General features: G+C 47.9%; 1 non-coding gene across 1 annotated transcript; it reads left to right on the top strand.

Annotated features, from left to right (window-relative positions):
• The first annotated feature begins 630 nt into the window (after positions 1-630).
• Positions 631-767, top strand: LOC119930280. The gene has a single exon (XR_005451762.1). It is a non-coding gene; the product is annotated as a small nucleolar RNA SNORA7 (small nucleolar RNA).
• The last annotated feature ends 12,695 nt before the right edge of the window (positions 768-13,462 follow it).

Genomic DNA, 13,462 nt, shown 5'->3' with positions numbered 1-13,462 from the left:
CAGCAGGCCCCATGGTGGGACAGGGACCGTGTCTGACCTGTTGATCCTGTGTCTATCCCATGCTCAGTACAGTGCTGGGCGTATAGAAGCAGTGTGGCTCAGTGGGAAAAGCCTGGGCTTTGTAGTCAGAGGTCATTGGGTTCAAATCCCGGCTCCGCCAACTGTCTGCTGTGTGACTTTGGGCAAGTCACTTCACTTCTCTGGGCCTCAATTACTTCATCTGTAACATGGGGATTAAAACTGTGATCCCCCCACGGGACAACCTGATCATCTTGTAACCTCCCCAGCGCTTAGAACAGTGCTTTGCACACAGTAAGCACTTAACAAATACCATTATTATTATAGTTATTATTAACAATTATCACTATTTACGGCAGATTGCCTTCCACTCGCTAGCAACTGCCCAAGTAATTATTTTCATTATTATTGCTATTATCATATTCACCACCACCAAGATGATGAGGGAAAGCCCATCCCCTCCCTCGACGGACAGCCAGCACAGACACAAGGACGCTGGCGACACAGACTGACAGTGAACTCATGTAAGAACAGCCAGAGAAAACCCCAAAGGATTTGGGCACCCTTTAGAAATGCTCTGGGCCGCTCAAAGAGATGTGTGAAATGGGGGAACTCCTCTCAGGATCGCATCTGGAGAGTTTCTAGAACTCTACCAGTATCGACTACGGGAGGGAGAGTCAAGCAAGGCCTGTCCATTCCATTCCTCACTTGGACAGTGGCTAGCGAGTGGAAGGCAATCGGCTGCAAATCAAAAGTCACCTGCGCTGGGCAGCGGCAAAATGGGAGAGAGTCGAGGGTGGAGACTCGAGTTTACTGCGCGTAAGGCGGCAATGGTAAACCACTTCTGTATTTTTACCAAGAAAACGCTCTGGATACACTACCAGAACGACTGCAGAGGGAGGTGGGTGCTCTGGGAGAGATGCGTCCATGGCGTCGCTATGGGTCGGAGACGACCCGGCGGCAGGAGACAAGACAAGAAATGGGAGAGACCCACCACCGGAGTGGGTCACAGCACTAGATGTTGTGGGGAGCAGAGGAGGGGACTCGGGGAACAGTGTGGGACCCCCCGAGCCCACCCTGTGAGCCGACGGGATCCCTGGCTGGGGGCCGGAGCGGGACAGGGATAGGTACATTAGAAGCAGATTCACAAAACAAGGTGGGAGGAAGGACAGGTATCTTATCCCATTTTACAGGTGAGGAAGCCGAGTCCCAAGGCAGTTAAGGGACTGGCCCAAAGTCACCCAGCAGGCCAGCGGAGGAGCCAGGATGAGGTGAGGTCCTGCAGGTGACCCCGCCGTGGCCAAACCCCTCTGGAATGTGTCTGTTTATAATTGTATTGTCCTCTACCAAGCGCTTAGTACAGTGCTCTGCCACAGTAAGTGCTCAATAAATACAACTGAAGGAATGAATGAACTGGTCAGTCAGAGGACCTGGATTCTAATCCCGGCCCCCGCCACCTGTCGGCTGTGTGTACTTGGGCAAGTCTTTCAACTTCTCAGTTACCTCACCTGTGGTCTCCCACCTTTTTCTGTAACGGGAACGCTGTTCCTTGGTGACTTTCCCCATGGAATCTCCTCCCTGAGGAAAACTGACAGGGAAATTTCAAGTAAATCACTTCTGCTTTCCCAAAAAACTGCAGCGAGCCATATTCCCACTCACTGTCCGTATGAAGTTCATAAGCAGGTGCTTGGGTAATATTTCCGATACTCAGCCTTTTCTCTGAAGTCGAAGCCTCCCTAATGATAATAATAACAGTGATAATTATGGTGTTTCCTAAGCACTACCTATGTGCCGAGCACTGTGCTAAGTGCTGGGGAGAGGCAATGCCGACTGACCCTCTTCCACATGGGGCTCACAGTCTGAGGAAGAATGATCCATTTTCCAGATGAGGGAAGTGAGGCCCAGAGAACACAGCCCTCATTTTATAAATGAGGAAACTGAGGCCCAGAAGAGTGAAATGACTTGCTCAAGGTTCCTCAGCATAGGCCAATGGCAGAACTGGGATTCCCCTGGGCTCCCTTTCCATGATGCCTCACTGATGAGGTTATCTTCTTCTTACCAGTGATTTCCACCCTTACCTCTTGTTCCCATGATGATTACATTATCTGCGACTGTATGCCTGCATCACCCATTAGACTATAAACTCCTCGAAGGCAGGCAGCAAGAGTTATTCCTGTAGTGCTCTGCATACAACAGGTGCTCAGTAATACAGATGGTGGTTTGTCTTTTCTCTCCTCAAAAAGCCAGGGTTGGCTCCCTATTACTACTATTAAAGGAAATGAAACGACAGCTCCCGCCCTAGAGATTCCAGACTCTTCTCTAGTTGGTTCCTTCCCTCTTTTCCTGTTTCACCTCAGCTCATGTTCTCTACCAGGCCCAAGCCAACCTGCCCCGCGTGACCCTCCCTTCCTCGTCATCCCCGCCACAGGCCATGTAATAATAATAATAATAATAATAATAATGGCATTTATTAAGTGCTTACTATGTGCAAAACACTGTTCTAAGCGCTGGGGAGGTTACAGAGTGATCAGGTTGTCCCACTGGGGGGCTCACAGTCTTAATCCCCATTTTACAGATGAGGTAACTGAGGCCCAGAGAAGTTAAGTGACTTGCCCAAAGTCACACAGCTGACAACTGGCAGAGCTGGGAATTCGAACCCATGACCTCTGACTCCAAAGCCCGTGCTCTTTCCACTGAGCCACGCTGCTTCTCACATCCCTCACCTCCAATGCCCTCCACATCCGGCTTCACCACACCCTCAAGTTTTCCCTCCTTCAAAGGTCTTCTTATAATCCACCTCTTTTTCCGAGACTCATCCAGACACCAACTCAAACTCTCCCAGTATTTTTTTTTTGTGGTATTTGTTAAGCGCTTACTATATGTCAGGCACTGTACTAGGCGCTGGGGTAGATTCAAGCTAATCAGGTTGGGCACAGTCCCTGTCCCACATGGGGCTCACAGTCTTAATCTTCATTTTACGGATGAGGTAACTGAGGCCCAAAAAAGTGACTTGCCCAAGGTCACACAGCAGACTAGCAGTAGAGGCAGGATTAGAACCCCGGTCCTTCTGACTCCCAGGCTCATACTTTGAGAAGCAGCGTGGTTCAGTGGAAAGAGCTAGGGGTTTTGAGTCAGAGATCATGGGTTCAAATCCCGACTCCGCCGTCAGCTGTGTGACTTTGGGCAAGTCACTTAACTTCTCTGGGCCTCAGTTACCTCATCTGGAAAATGGGGATTAAAACCGTGAGCCCCACATGGGATAACCTGATCACCTGGTAACCTCTGCAGCGCTTAGAACAGTGCTTTGCACATAGTAAGCGCTTAACAAATATTATTATTGTTATTATTATTTTATTATTATTATTATTTACTCCCTGGGCCACACTGCTTCTCTCAACTGAGTCAGTCCACCTGTGTGTCATAAAAAATCCTCATGGACAGGGATCGAATCTCCCAACTCACTGTATTTTCCTTTCCCCAGTGCTTAGCACAGTGCTCTGCACACAGAAAGCACTCCATAAATACCACTAATCGACTGATCTTGATATGGAGATTTCTGTTGCTAATGTTCCACAGTTCTTTGCCCTTGTTTCTTGCACTTCTGATCAAACTGTATGTTTGTCTTTTTGTGCTTCCCTCTCTGGCCAGTTGACGCTGATTCAGTCAGTCAATTCTATTTATTGAGTGTCTACTGCGTGCAGAGCACTGTACTAAGCACTTGGGAGAGTACAACAATAAACAGATATATTCCCTGCCAATAAGGAGCTTAAAACTCCACAATGGAGACTTCCAAGATGCAGTCTTAAATGGGGCATATCTTACAAGATAATCAACCAGCTTCTTGCCTACATCTTAAAGGTTTGGTTTCTTTTCAGGGTGTGGCCAGGGAACACGGGAGAGTGTCAGGGAGGAGGGAGAGAGAGAGTCGGATGCCACCAAGTAAGGCTTTTTTGTTACTCCTTTACCACAAGTGAAAACCAGTTTTCCACAAACAAAAAGGAGTTTGAGAAAGGGTGGGGAATGAGGGAGAAGGCACAACCACCACGCCTAAAGTTGGAACAAGCCACAGGTCACGGCCTAATTGTTCCCAGTGATATCTGCCTCGCGTGGTACCTGGACTTCAGAGAGATCTTTCTTCTGGCTTCCCTTCAAGGAGTCGGAGCCAACTCTGGCCTCGTAGGGTTTTCTTTCAAAAACTCTGGCACGTACTGCATCGCTCTTAGCCAAAACCAGGGAAGGAACAAATGCAATTTGGCACCGGCAAAGCTGACTTTCCTCCCATAGTAATTCCAGTTTTCCAGAATACCTGTTCCAGGCACATTCATTTATTCATTCAATCGTATTTAGTGAGTGCTTACTGTGTGCAGAGAACTGTACTAAGCGCTTGGGAAGTACAAGTTGGCAACATATAGAGACGGTCTCTACTCAACAACGGGCTCACAGTCTAGAAGGGGGAGATGGACAACAAAACAAAGCATGCGGACAAGTGTCAAGTCGTCAGAACAAATAGAATTAAAGCTAGATGCACATCATTAACAAAATAAATAGAAGACTAAATAGGTACAAGTAAAATAAATAGAGTAATAAATCTGTACAAACATATATACTGGTGCTGTGGGGAGGGGAAGGAGGTAGGGTGGGGGGGATGGGGAGGAGGAGAGGAAAAAGGGGGTTCAGTCTGGGAAGGCCTCCTGGAGGAGGTGAGCTCTCAGTAGGGCTTTGAAGGGAGGAAGAGAGCTAGCTTGGCGGATATGTGGAGGGAGGGCATTCCAGGTCAGGGAAGGAACAAAGGAAGGAACACAGGAACAAAGGCACAAAGGAAGGCATTGTAATTATGCTGTGATCTTCATTCTTACTGCACTTGTGGGATCCAAAGACTCTCATCAATCACCTCAGTGAGAAATAATTCATATTTCAGAACACATCGCATTTCGGGAAATGGAACTAACAACTGCACCCAGGCAAATTCTAGACACTACTTCGAGGATGGGAAAGAGGTCAATAGGTTAGCAAATAACCTTGTGCTGTAAAGTGAATCCAATTCTGACGGGGCTCAGTTAAGCATCTCCTGATGATACAAATGTCAGTGACTCCTTCCCCTAGACGCATCTCCATCAGGGAGGGAGACGGATCATCGCTCAGTCAATCATGCTGAAAACCACTTAGTTCATAATAATAATTATTATTATCGTGTCATTTAAGCACTGACTGTGTATCAGTCACTCTGTTGAGGGCTGGATAGATACGAGTTAATGAGATCAGACAGTCTGTCCCCCAAGGACCTCACAGTTTAAGCAGAAGGGAAGACAGGTATTGAGTTCCCAATTTACAGCTGAAGAAACTGAGGCCCGGAGAAGTGAAATGACTTGCAGGAAAGTGGCGGAGCGGGGATTAGAACCCAGGTCCTCTGACTCTGAGGCCACTAAGACACTTAATGAGCTCCCGCTGGTGCCTGCAATAATAATAATAATAATAATAATAATAATAATAATAATAATGGTCCTTGTTAAGCACCTACTATGTGCCAGGCACCGTTCTAAGCACTGGGAGAGATACAAGCTAATCAGGTTGGACACAGTCCCTGTTCCACATGGAGCTCACACTCTTAATCCCCATTTTTCAGATGAGGGAACTGAGGCCCGGAGAAGTTAAGCTGGATCTTGGGAAAACGGAACAGAGGCAAGTCCCCCGCCCCCACTCTCCAAGCTCACTTTCTAAATGCCCCTTGCCCACCCTGCTCCCATCTCTGTCCCCTCTCTCCCCCTGTTCCCTGACACAAATCAGTCAGACCGCAGCTCTCCACATTTTCAAAGCCTTCTTAAAACCAACCTCATCCAACAAGACTGCCCTGTTCAGCCCCCAACACCTCAAGTGAAACGGCTGATCGCTGTGGTCACCTCAGCCGAGGAACTGTTGGCCTGCCCCAGGCCTGCTCTGTGCATACTGGTCCAGGGGGGTGACGAAAGCCGCTGCTCTGCCTTCTCAGCCGCTCGGAATAATAATAATGACGGTATTTGTTAAGTGCACTGTACTGAGTGCTGGGGTGAATTAAAAAAAAATCAGGTTGGACACAGTCCCTGTCCCACTTGGGGCTCACGGTCTCAATCTCCAGTTTACAGATGAGGTAACTGAAGTGACTTACCCAAGGTCACAGAGCAGACAAGTGGCGGAGCCAGAATTCAAACCCGTGACCTTCTGATTCCCAAGCCCATGCTCTATCCACTAGGCTCGCTGCTTCTCGCCTCCAGAGCCAGGCACACCCACAATCTCCATCTCCAGCCCCGACCACTCCCTATATCTGCACTCTTTCATTTCCTCTTGCCTGCAGGTCATCTCTACTTTGGACGTCCTGCCATCGCCTCAAACGCAACACATCCAGAACTGAACTTCTAACCTTCCCTCCCAAACACCCCCGCATCACTGTAGACACATCACAACCATCCCGTTTCACAAGGCCGGAATCTCAGCATCAACCTCGACTCCTCTCTCTCCTTCGACCCACATACCCAGTCACTAAGTCTTCATTCAATCGTATTTGTTGAGCGTTTATTGTGCGCCGAGCACTGTACTAAGCGCTTGGGAAGTACAAGTCGGCAACATATAGACACGGTCCCTTCCCAACGTCGATTCTATCTGCACAACGACTCACTCCTTCTCTCCATCCAAACTGCTACCACTGACGGTCTTGTCATATCCCACCTCAACGAATGCAATGGCCTCCTCACCGACCTCTCTGTCTCCCCTCTCCAGTCCATACTTCACTGTGCTACCTGGATCAGCTCTTAGAACAGTGCTTGGCACAGAGTAAGCACTTAAAAAATGCCATTATTATTATTATCAGCTTTCTAAATATCCGTTGTCTGCATCTTCTCACTCCTCAAAGGATTCCAGTGTTTACCCATCCATCTCTTCAGCAAGCAGAAACCCCTCGCCATTGGATTCAAGGCACTCCATCAGCTTTCTCTGCCTCCTACTTATATAGAGAAGCAGCGTGGCTCAGTGGAAAGAGCCCGGGCTTTGGAGTCAGAGGTCATGGGTTCAAATCCCAGCTCTGCCAATTGTCAGCTGTATGACTTTGGACAAGTCACTGGGCCTCAGTTACCTCATCTGTGAGCCCCCCATGGGACAACCTGATCACCTTGTAACCTCCCCAGCGCTTAGAACGGTGCTTTGCACATAGTAAGCGCTTAATAAATGCCATCATCATTATTATATTAAGTGGTATTTGTTAAGCACTTACTATGTGCCAGGCATTCTACTAAGCGTGGGGGTGGATACAAGCAAATCAGGTTGGACATAGTCCCTATCCCGCATGAGGCTCACAATCTTAATCTCCATTTTACAGGTGAGGTAACTGAGGCCCAGAGAAGTGAAGTGACTTGCCCAAGGTCACACAGAAGGCAAGTGGCAGAGCACGGATTAGAACCAAGGTCCTTCTGACTCCCAGAAGTGGCTAGGACTGTGTTCTAGCCACTAGGCCAAGCTGCTTCTCCCCTATCACAACCCAGCCCACGTACTTTGCTCCACTGATACCAGGCTACTCACCGCCCCTTACTTAATAATAATAATAATAATGACGATGGCATTTGTTAAGCACTTACTATGTGCAAAGCACTCTTCTAAGTGCTGGGGGGATACAAGGTGATCAGGCTGTCCCACGGGGGGCTCACAGTCTTAATCCCCATTTTACAGATGAGGTAACTGAGGCTCAGAGAAGTGAAGTGACCTGCCCAAAGGCACCCAGCAGACACGTGGCAGAGCCGGTATTCGAACCCATGACCTCTGACTCCAAAGCCCAGGCTCTTTCCACTGAGCCATGCTGCTTCTCTTACTTTGTCCCCTCCCACCATCAACCCCCTCTTCATAGCCTCCTTCCTGCCTGGAAGTCCCTCCCACTACACAACCAACAGACCAGCACTCTCCCCATCCACAAAACCCTACTGGAATCACACCTCTTCCAAGAAGCCTTCCTGGAGTAAGTGCTCATCCCTACCCTATTTTCCCTTCTTGCTGTCGCCCATGCATTTAGTACCAACCCCTAAAATAATAATAATAATAACAATGGCATTTATTAAGCACTTACTATGTGCAAAGCACTGTTCTAAGTGCTGGGGAGGTTACAAGGTGACCAGGTTGTCCCACGGGGGGCTCACGGTCTTAATCCCCATTTTACAGATGAGGTAACTGAGGCCCAGAGAAGTGAAGTGACTTGCCCACAGTCACACAGCTGACAATTGATGGAGCCGGGATTTGAACCCAGGACCTCTGACTCCAAAGCCCGGGCTCTTTCCACTGAGCCATGCTGCTTCTCTTACTTTGTCCCCTCTCACCACCAACCCCCTCTTCATAGCCTCCTTCCTGCCTGGAAGTCCCTCCTCCTACACAACAAACAGACCAGCACTCTCCCCATCCACAAAACCCTACTGGAATCACACCTCCTCCAAGAAGCCTTCCTGGAGTAAGTGCTCATCCCTACCCTATTTTCCCTTCTTGCTGTCTCCCATGCATTTAGTACCAACCCCTAAAATAATAATAATAATAATGATGGCATTTATTAAGCGCTTACTATGTGCAAGCACTGTTCTAAGCGCTGGGGAGGTTACAAGGTGACCAGATTGTCCCACAGGGGGCTCACCATCTTAATCCCCATTTTACAGATGAGGTAACTGAGGTCATCATCATCATCATCAATCGTATTTATTGAGCGCTTACTATGTGCAAAGCACTGTACTAAGCGCTTGGGAAGTACAAATTGGCAACATATAGAGACGGTCCCTACCCAACAGTGGGCTCACAGTCTAAAAGGGGGAGACAGAGAACAAAACCAAACGTACTAACAAAATAAAATAAATAGAATAGATATGTACAAATAAAATAAATAAATAGAGTAATAAATATGTACAAACATATATACAGGTCCAGAGACGTTAAGTGACTTGCCCAAAGTCACACAGCTGACAATTGATGGAGCCGGGATTTGAACCAATGACCTCTGACTCCAAAGCCCGGGCTCTTTCCACTGAGTCACGCTGCTCCTAAACACTTGGGAACTTCCCACCTCCACTCCCACAGCACTTATGCCCATAATCTTATACTCGATTGCTTCCCTTGGCTGTAATTTATTTTAAGATCTGCCTCTCATTAGTCTATACGCTCCTTAAGGGAAGGGCTGGGTCTACCCACTTTGTTGTTCTCTCCCAAGGGCTTAGAGTACAGTGCTCTGCACAAAGTCGGTAAAGACCTCTTCATTCATTCATTCATTCAATTGCATTTATTGAGCGCTTACTGTGTGCAGAGCACTGTACTAAGCGCTTGGGAAGTACAAGTTGGCAACATATAGAGACGGTCCCTACCCAACAGCGGGCTCACAGTCTAGAAGCCTAGAAGTCTTCATACCTTCGAATGCCTTTCTCCTCCGGGGTCACCTTCAATAATTTTTTATAAATTCTTCTGCGTTCTTTAAAATCGGTGTCTGACGTCATAGCCCCTCAACTTCAGCTAGTAGTGGAGAGAGTACAACTTCTTCATTATTATTATTATTATTTTGGTATTTGTTAAGCGTTTACTATGTGCAAAGCACTGTTCTAAGCGCTGGGGAGGATACAAGGTGATCAGGTTGTCCCATGTGGGGCTCACAATCTTAATCCCCAACATGGCATTGGTTGCTCAAGGTGTCAGATCACACAGGCTGGATGCCCCGCTAGAGAATCAGCCTGGCCTAGTGGATAAAGCACGCGCCTGGCTGGCAGTCGGAAGGACTCAAGCAAAATCTCCTCAGTACTGGCTTCAAAGCTTTCCATCATCTCGCCCCCGCTCACCTCACCTCCCTTCTCGCCTTCTCCAGCCCAGCCCGCACCCTCCGCTCCTCTGCCACCGCTAACCTCCTCGCTGGGCCTCATTCTCGCCCGTCCCGCCGTTGACCCTGGCCCACATCCCACCTCTGGCCTGGAATTCATTCATTCATTCATTCATTCATTCAATCGTATTTATTGAGCGCTTACTGTGTGCAGAGCACTGTACCAAGCGTTTGGGAGGTACAAATCAGCAACAAACAGAGACGGCCCCTACCCAACAGCGGGCTCACAGTCAAGAAGGATGGTTTTCATGATAGAAGACTGGCTTCATTACAGAACTTCACTGTTCATGATCGTTGTGACCGTGAGCAAGTCATAACCTCTCTGGGTTTCCATTTCTCCGTCTGTGAAACTGGGATGAGATTCCTGCTCTCCCTTACTTTTACACTGTGGGCCCCATGTGGAACAGGGGGTGTAAGCCACCTGACTGTCCTGTAGCTACCTCAGCACTTAGGCACATAGTATGCACTTTCTAATAATGATAATAATAATGATGGCATTTATTAAGTGCTTATTATGCACAAAGCACTGTTCTAAGCGCTGGGGAGGTGACAAGGTGATCAGGTTGTCCCCCGGGGGGCTCACAGTCTTCATCCCCATTTTACAGATGAGGGAACTGAGGCCCAGAGAAGTGAAGTGACTTGCCCAAGGTCACCCTCCACACATCCACCAAACTAGCACACTTCCCCCAAAACTTCAAAGCCCTACTGAAAGCTCACCTCCTCCAGGACGCCTTCCCAGACTAAGCCCCCTTCTCCTCTGTTCCTCTCCTCCCCTCCCCATCGTCCCGATTCTCTCCCTCTGCTCTACTCCCCTCCCCGCCCCACAGCGCTTGAGTATATATGTAGATATTTATTATCCTATTTACTTTATTAATGTGCATATGTCTATAATTCTATTTTTATATTTACAATTTATATTTCAATAATTTATCATCATAATGTATAATGATATCATTTATATTTATAATATATTATAATTATAAATCTATAAGAGGAGCAGCATGGCTTAGTGGAAAGAGCCCGAGCTTGGGAGTCAGAGGTCGTAGGTTCTAATCCCGGCTCCGCCACTTGTCAGCTGTGTGACTCTGGGCAAGCCACTTAACTTCTCTGCGCCTTAGTTACCTCATCTGGAAAATGGGGTTTAAGACTGTGAGCCCCATGTGGGACAACCTAATTGCCTTGTATCTACCCCACTGCTTAGAACAGTGTTTGACATATAGTAAGTGCTTAACAAATACCAATATTATTATTATTTATTTATACTGATGCTTTGATGCCTGTTTACTTGTTTTGAAGGTAATCTCCCCTTTCTTGACTGTAAACCCATTGATAGGCAGGGACTGTCTCTAGTTGTTGCTGAACGGTACTTTCCAACTGCAAACAGTACGGGCTCATTAAATACGACTGAATAATGAATGACCTGGGTTCTAATCCCGGTTCTGCCACTTGTCCGCTGTGCGACCTTGGGCATGTCACTTGACTTCTCTCTGCCTCGGTTCCCCCATCTTTAAAATGGGGATTAAGACTGTGAGCCCCATGTGGGACAGGGACTGTGTCCAACCTGATAGGCCTGTTTCTACCCCAGCGCTTTGAACAGTGCCTGGCACATAGTAAGCGCTTAACAAAAACCATACGCAATGAAAAACGTTAGGGCCCTGGAACGTGCAGTGAGGTGTCAATCCTCAATGAGTGGAGCCGCCAGACTGGATGTACCGGGGGGTGGCTGCAATCTGGGCCCTCCGATACTATCTCTCCTCGTCTTTCTATCCTGGAAGCTCATTCATTCAATCGTATTTATTGAGTGCTTACTGTGTGCAGAGCACTGTACTAAGCGCTTGGAAAGTACAATTCAGCAACAAAGAGAGACAATCCCTGCCCACAACGGGCTCAGAGTCTAGAAGGGGGGAGACAGACATCGAAACAAGTAAGCAGGCATCAATAGCATCAATATAAATAAATAAAATTAGATATATATGCATCTGAACAAGTAAAATAGGCATTAATAATATAAATAGAATTATGGATATGTACATATATACACAAGTGCTGTGGGGCGGAGGGGTAGAGAAAAGGGAGTGAGTCGGGGCGAGGTGCGGGGAGGGGGAGCTGAGGAAAAGGGGGGCTTAGTCTGGAAGGCCTCCTGGAGGAGAGGGAGTATTGAACTATACTGAACTCTCCCAAGTGCTCAGGACAGTGGTCTGTACACAGTAAGCACTCAATAATAATAATAATAATAATAATGGCATTTATTAAGCGCTTACTATGTGCAAAGCACTGTTCTAAGCGTTGGGGAGGTTACAATGTGATCAGGTTGTCCCTCGGGGGGCTCACAGTCTTAATCCCCATTTTCCAGATGAGGGAACTGAGGCCCAGAGAAGTGAAGTGACTTGCCCAAAGTCACACAGCTGACAAGTGGCGGAGCCGGGATTCGAACCCATGACCTCTGACTCCAAAGCCCGGGCTCTTTCCACTGAGCCACGCTGCTTCTCTGATAATAATGGCATTTGTTAAGCGCTTACTATGTGCAAAGCACTGTTCTAAGCCCTGGGGGGGATACAAGGTGATCAGGTTGTCCTACGTGGGGCTCACAGTCTTCATCCCCATTTGACAGATAAGGGAACTGAGGCTCCGAGAAGTTAAGTGACTTGCCCAAGGTCACACAGCAGACATGTGATGGAGTAGGGATTCGAACCCATGACCTCTGACTCCAAAGCCCGGGCTCGTTCCACTGAGCCACGCTGCTTCTCACTGAGCCACGCTGCTCCTCAAATAAATCCCATAGATCGACCGACTGATACATTTAATCAACTGCACACCTGAGTCCTCATCTCCCTTCGCTCTTCCCCCAGCTCCCAGCCCCAGAACACTTACGTACATATCTGAAATTGTATTTATTTGTATTGATGTCTGTCTCCCCAACTCTAGACTGTGAGCTTGTTGTGGGCAGGGAATGTCACTGTTTATTGTTGCATTTTCCCAAGCACTTAGTACAGTGTTTTGCACGCAGTAAGTGATTAATAAATACGACTGAACAAATGAATGAATACGTATTTGGATTCCCGCCCTGCCGTTGTCTCGCCCATGAGAGTGAAAGTTCTCTGTGGGTACGGACCGTGTCGCCGCTCTGCTCTGCACTTCTCCCGAAAGCTGCACCCAGAGTAGTGCGCTCAGTGGGAGCTAAATAAACACCACTTCCACGACTCCCCATCAATCCATTGATCAAAGGTACCTAAGAGTCCAGGTCAGCTACGAACTGATGACAGCGAAGGTGGTATGGGCTCGGTAAACGCTGATCATCAGGTCAGACACTCTACCTGTCCCACACGGGGCTCTCTCGGCTATATGCTTGGAAGGACACCGCAATCCCAAGATACAAACTGAGTGCCCTCCAGGAGTTTAAAATTTAATGGGGGAGACAGATGTGAAGGCATAATCAGAATGGCAACTTGAACAAATGTTCTTGGTTTCTGTCCAACCGTCCCTGTCCCGCGGGCAAACGCCGTCTCTAGCGATACTGATCCAGGAAAAACCCACTTGTAAAAACAGCAGTTGAAAAAAAAGACCCCACTCCGGCCATATTTTGTGTAC

This window comes from Tachyglossus aculeatus, chromosome 6, assembly GCF_015852505.1.
Source record: "Tachyglossus aculeatus isolate mTacAcu1 chromosome 6, mTacAcu1.pri, whole genome shotgun sequence".
NCBI classification, from domain to species: domain Eukaryota; kingdom Metazoa; phylum Chordata; class Mammalia; order Monotremata; family Tachyglossidae; genus Tachyglossus; species Tachyglossus aculeatus.
This window is presented reverse-complemented; position numbering and strand designations above follow the sequence as displayed.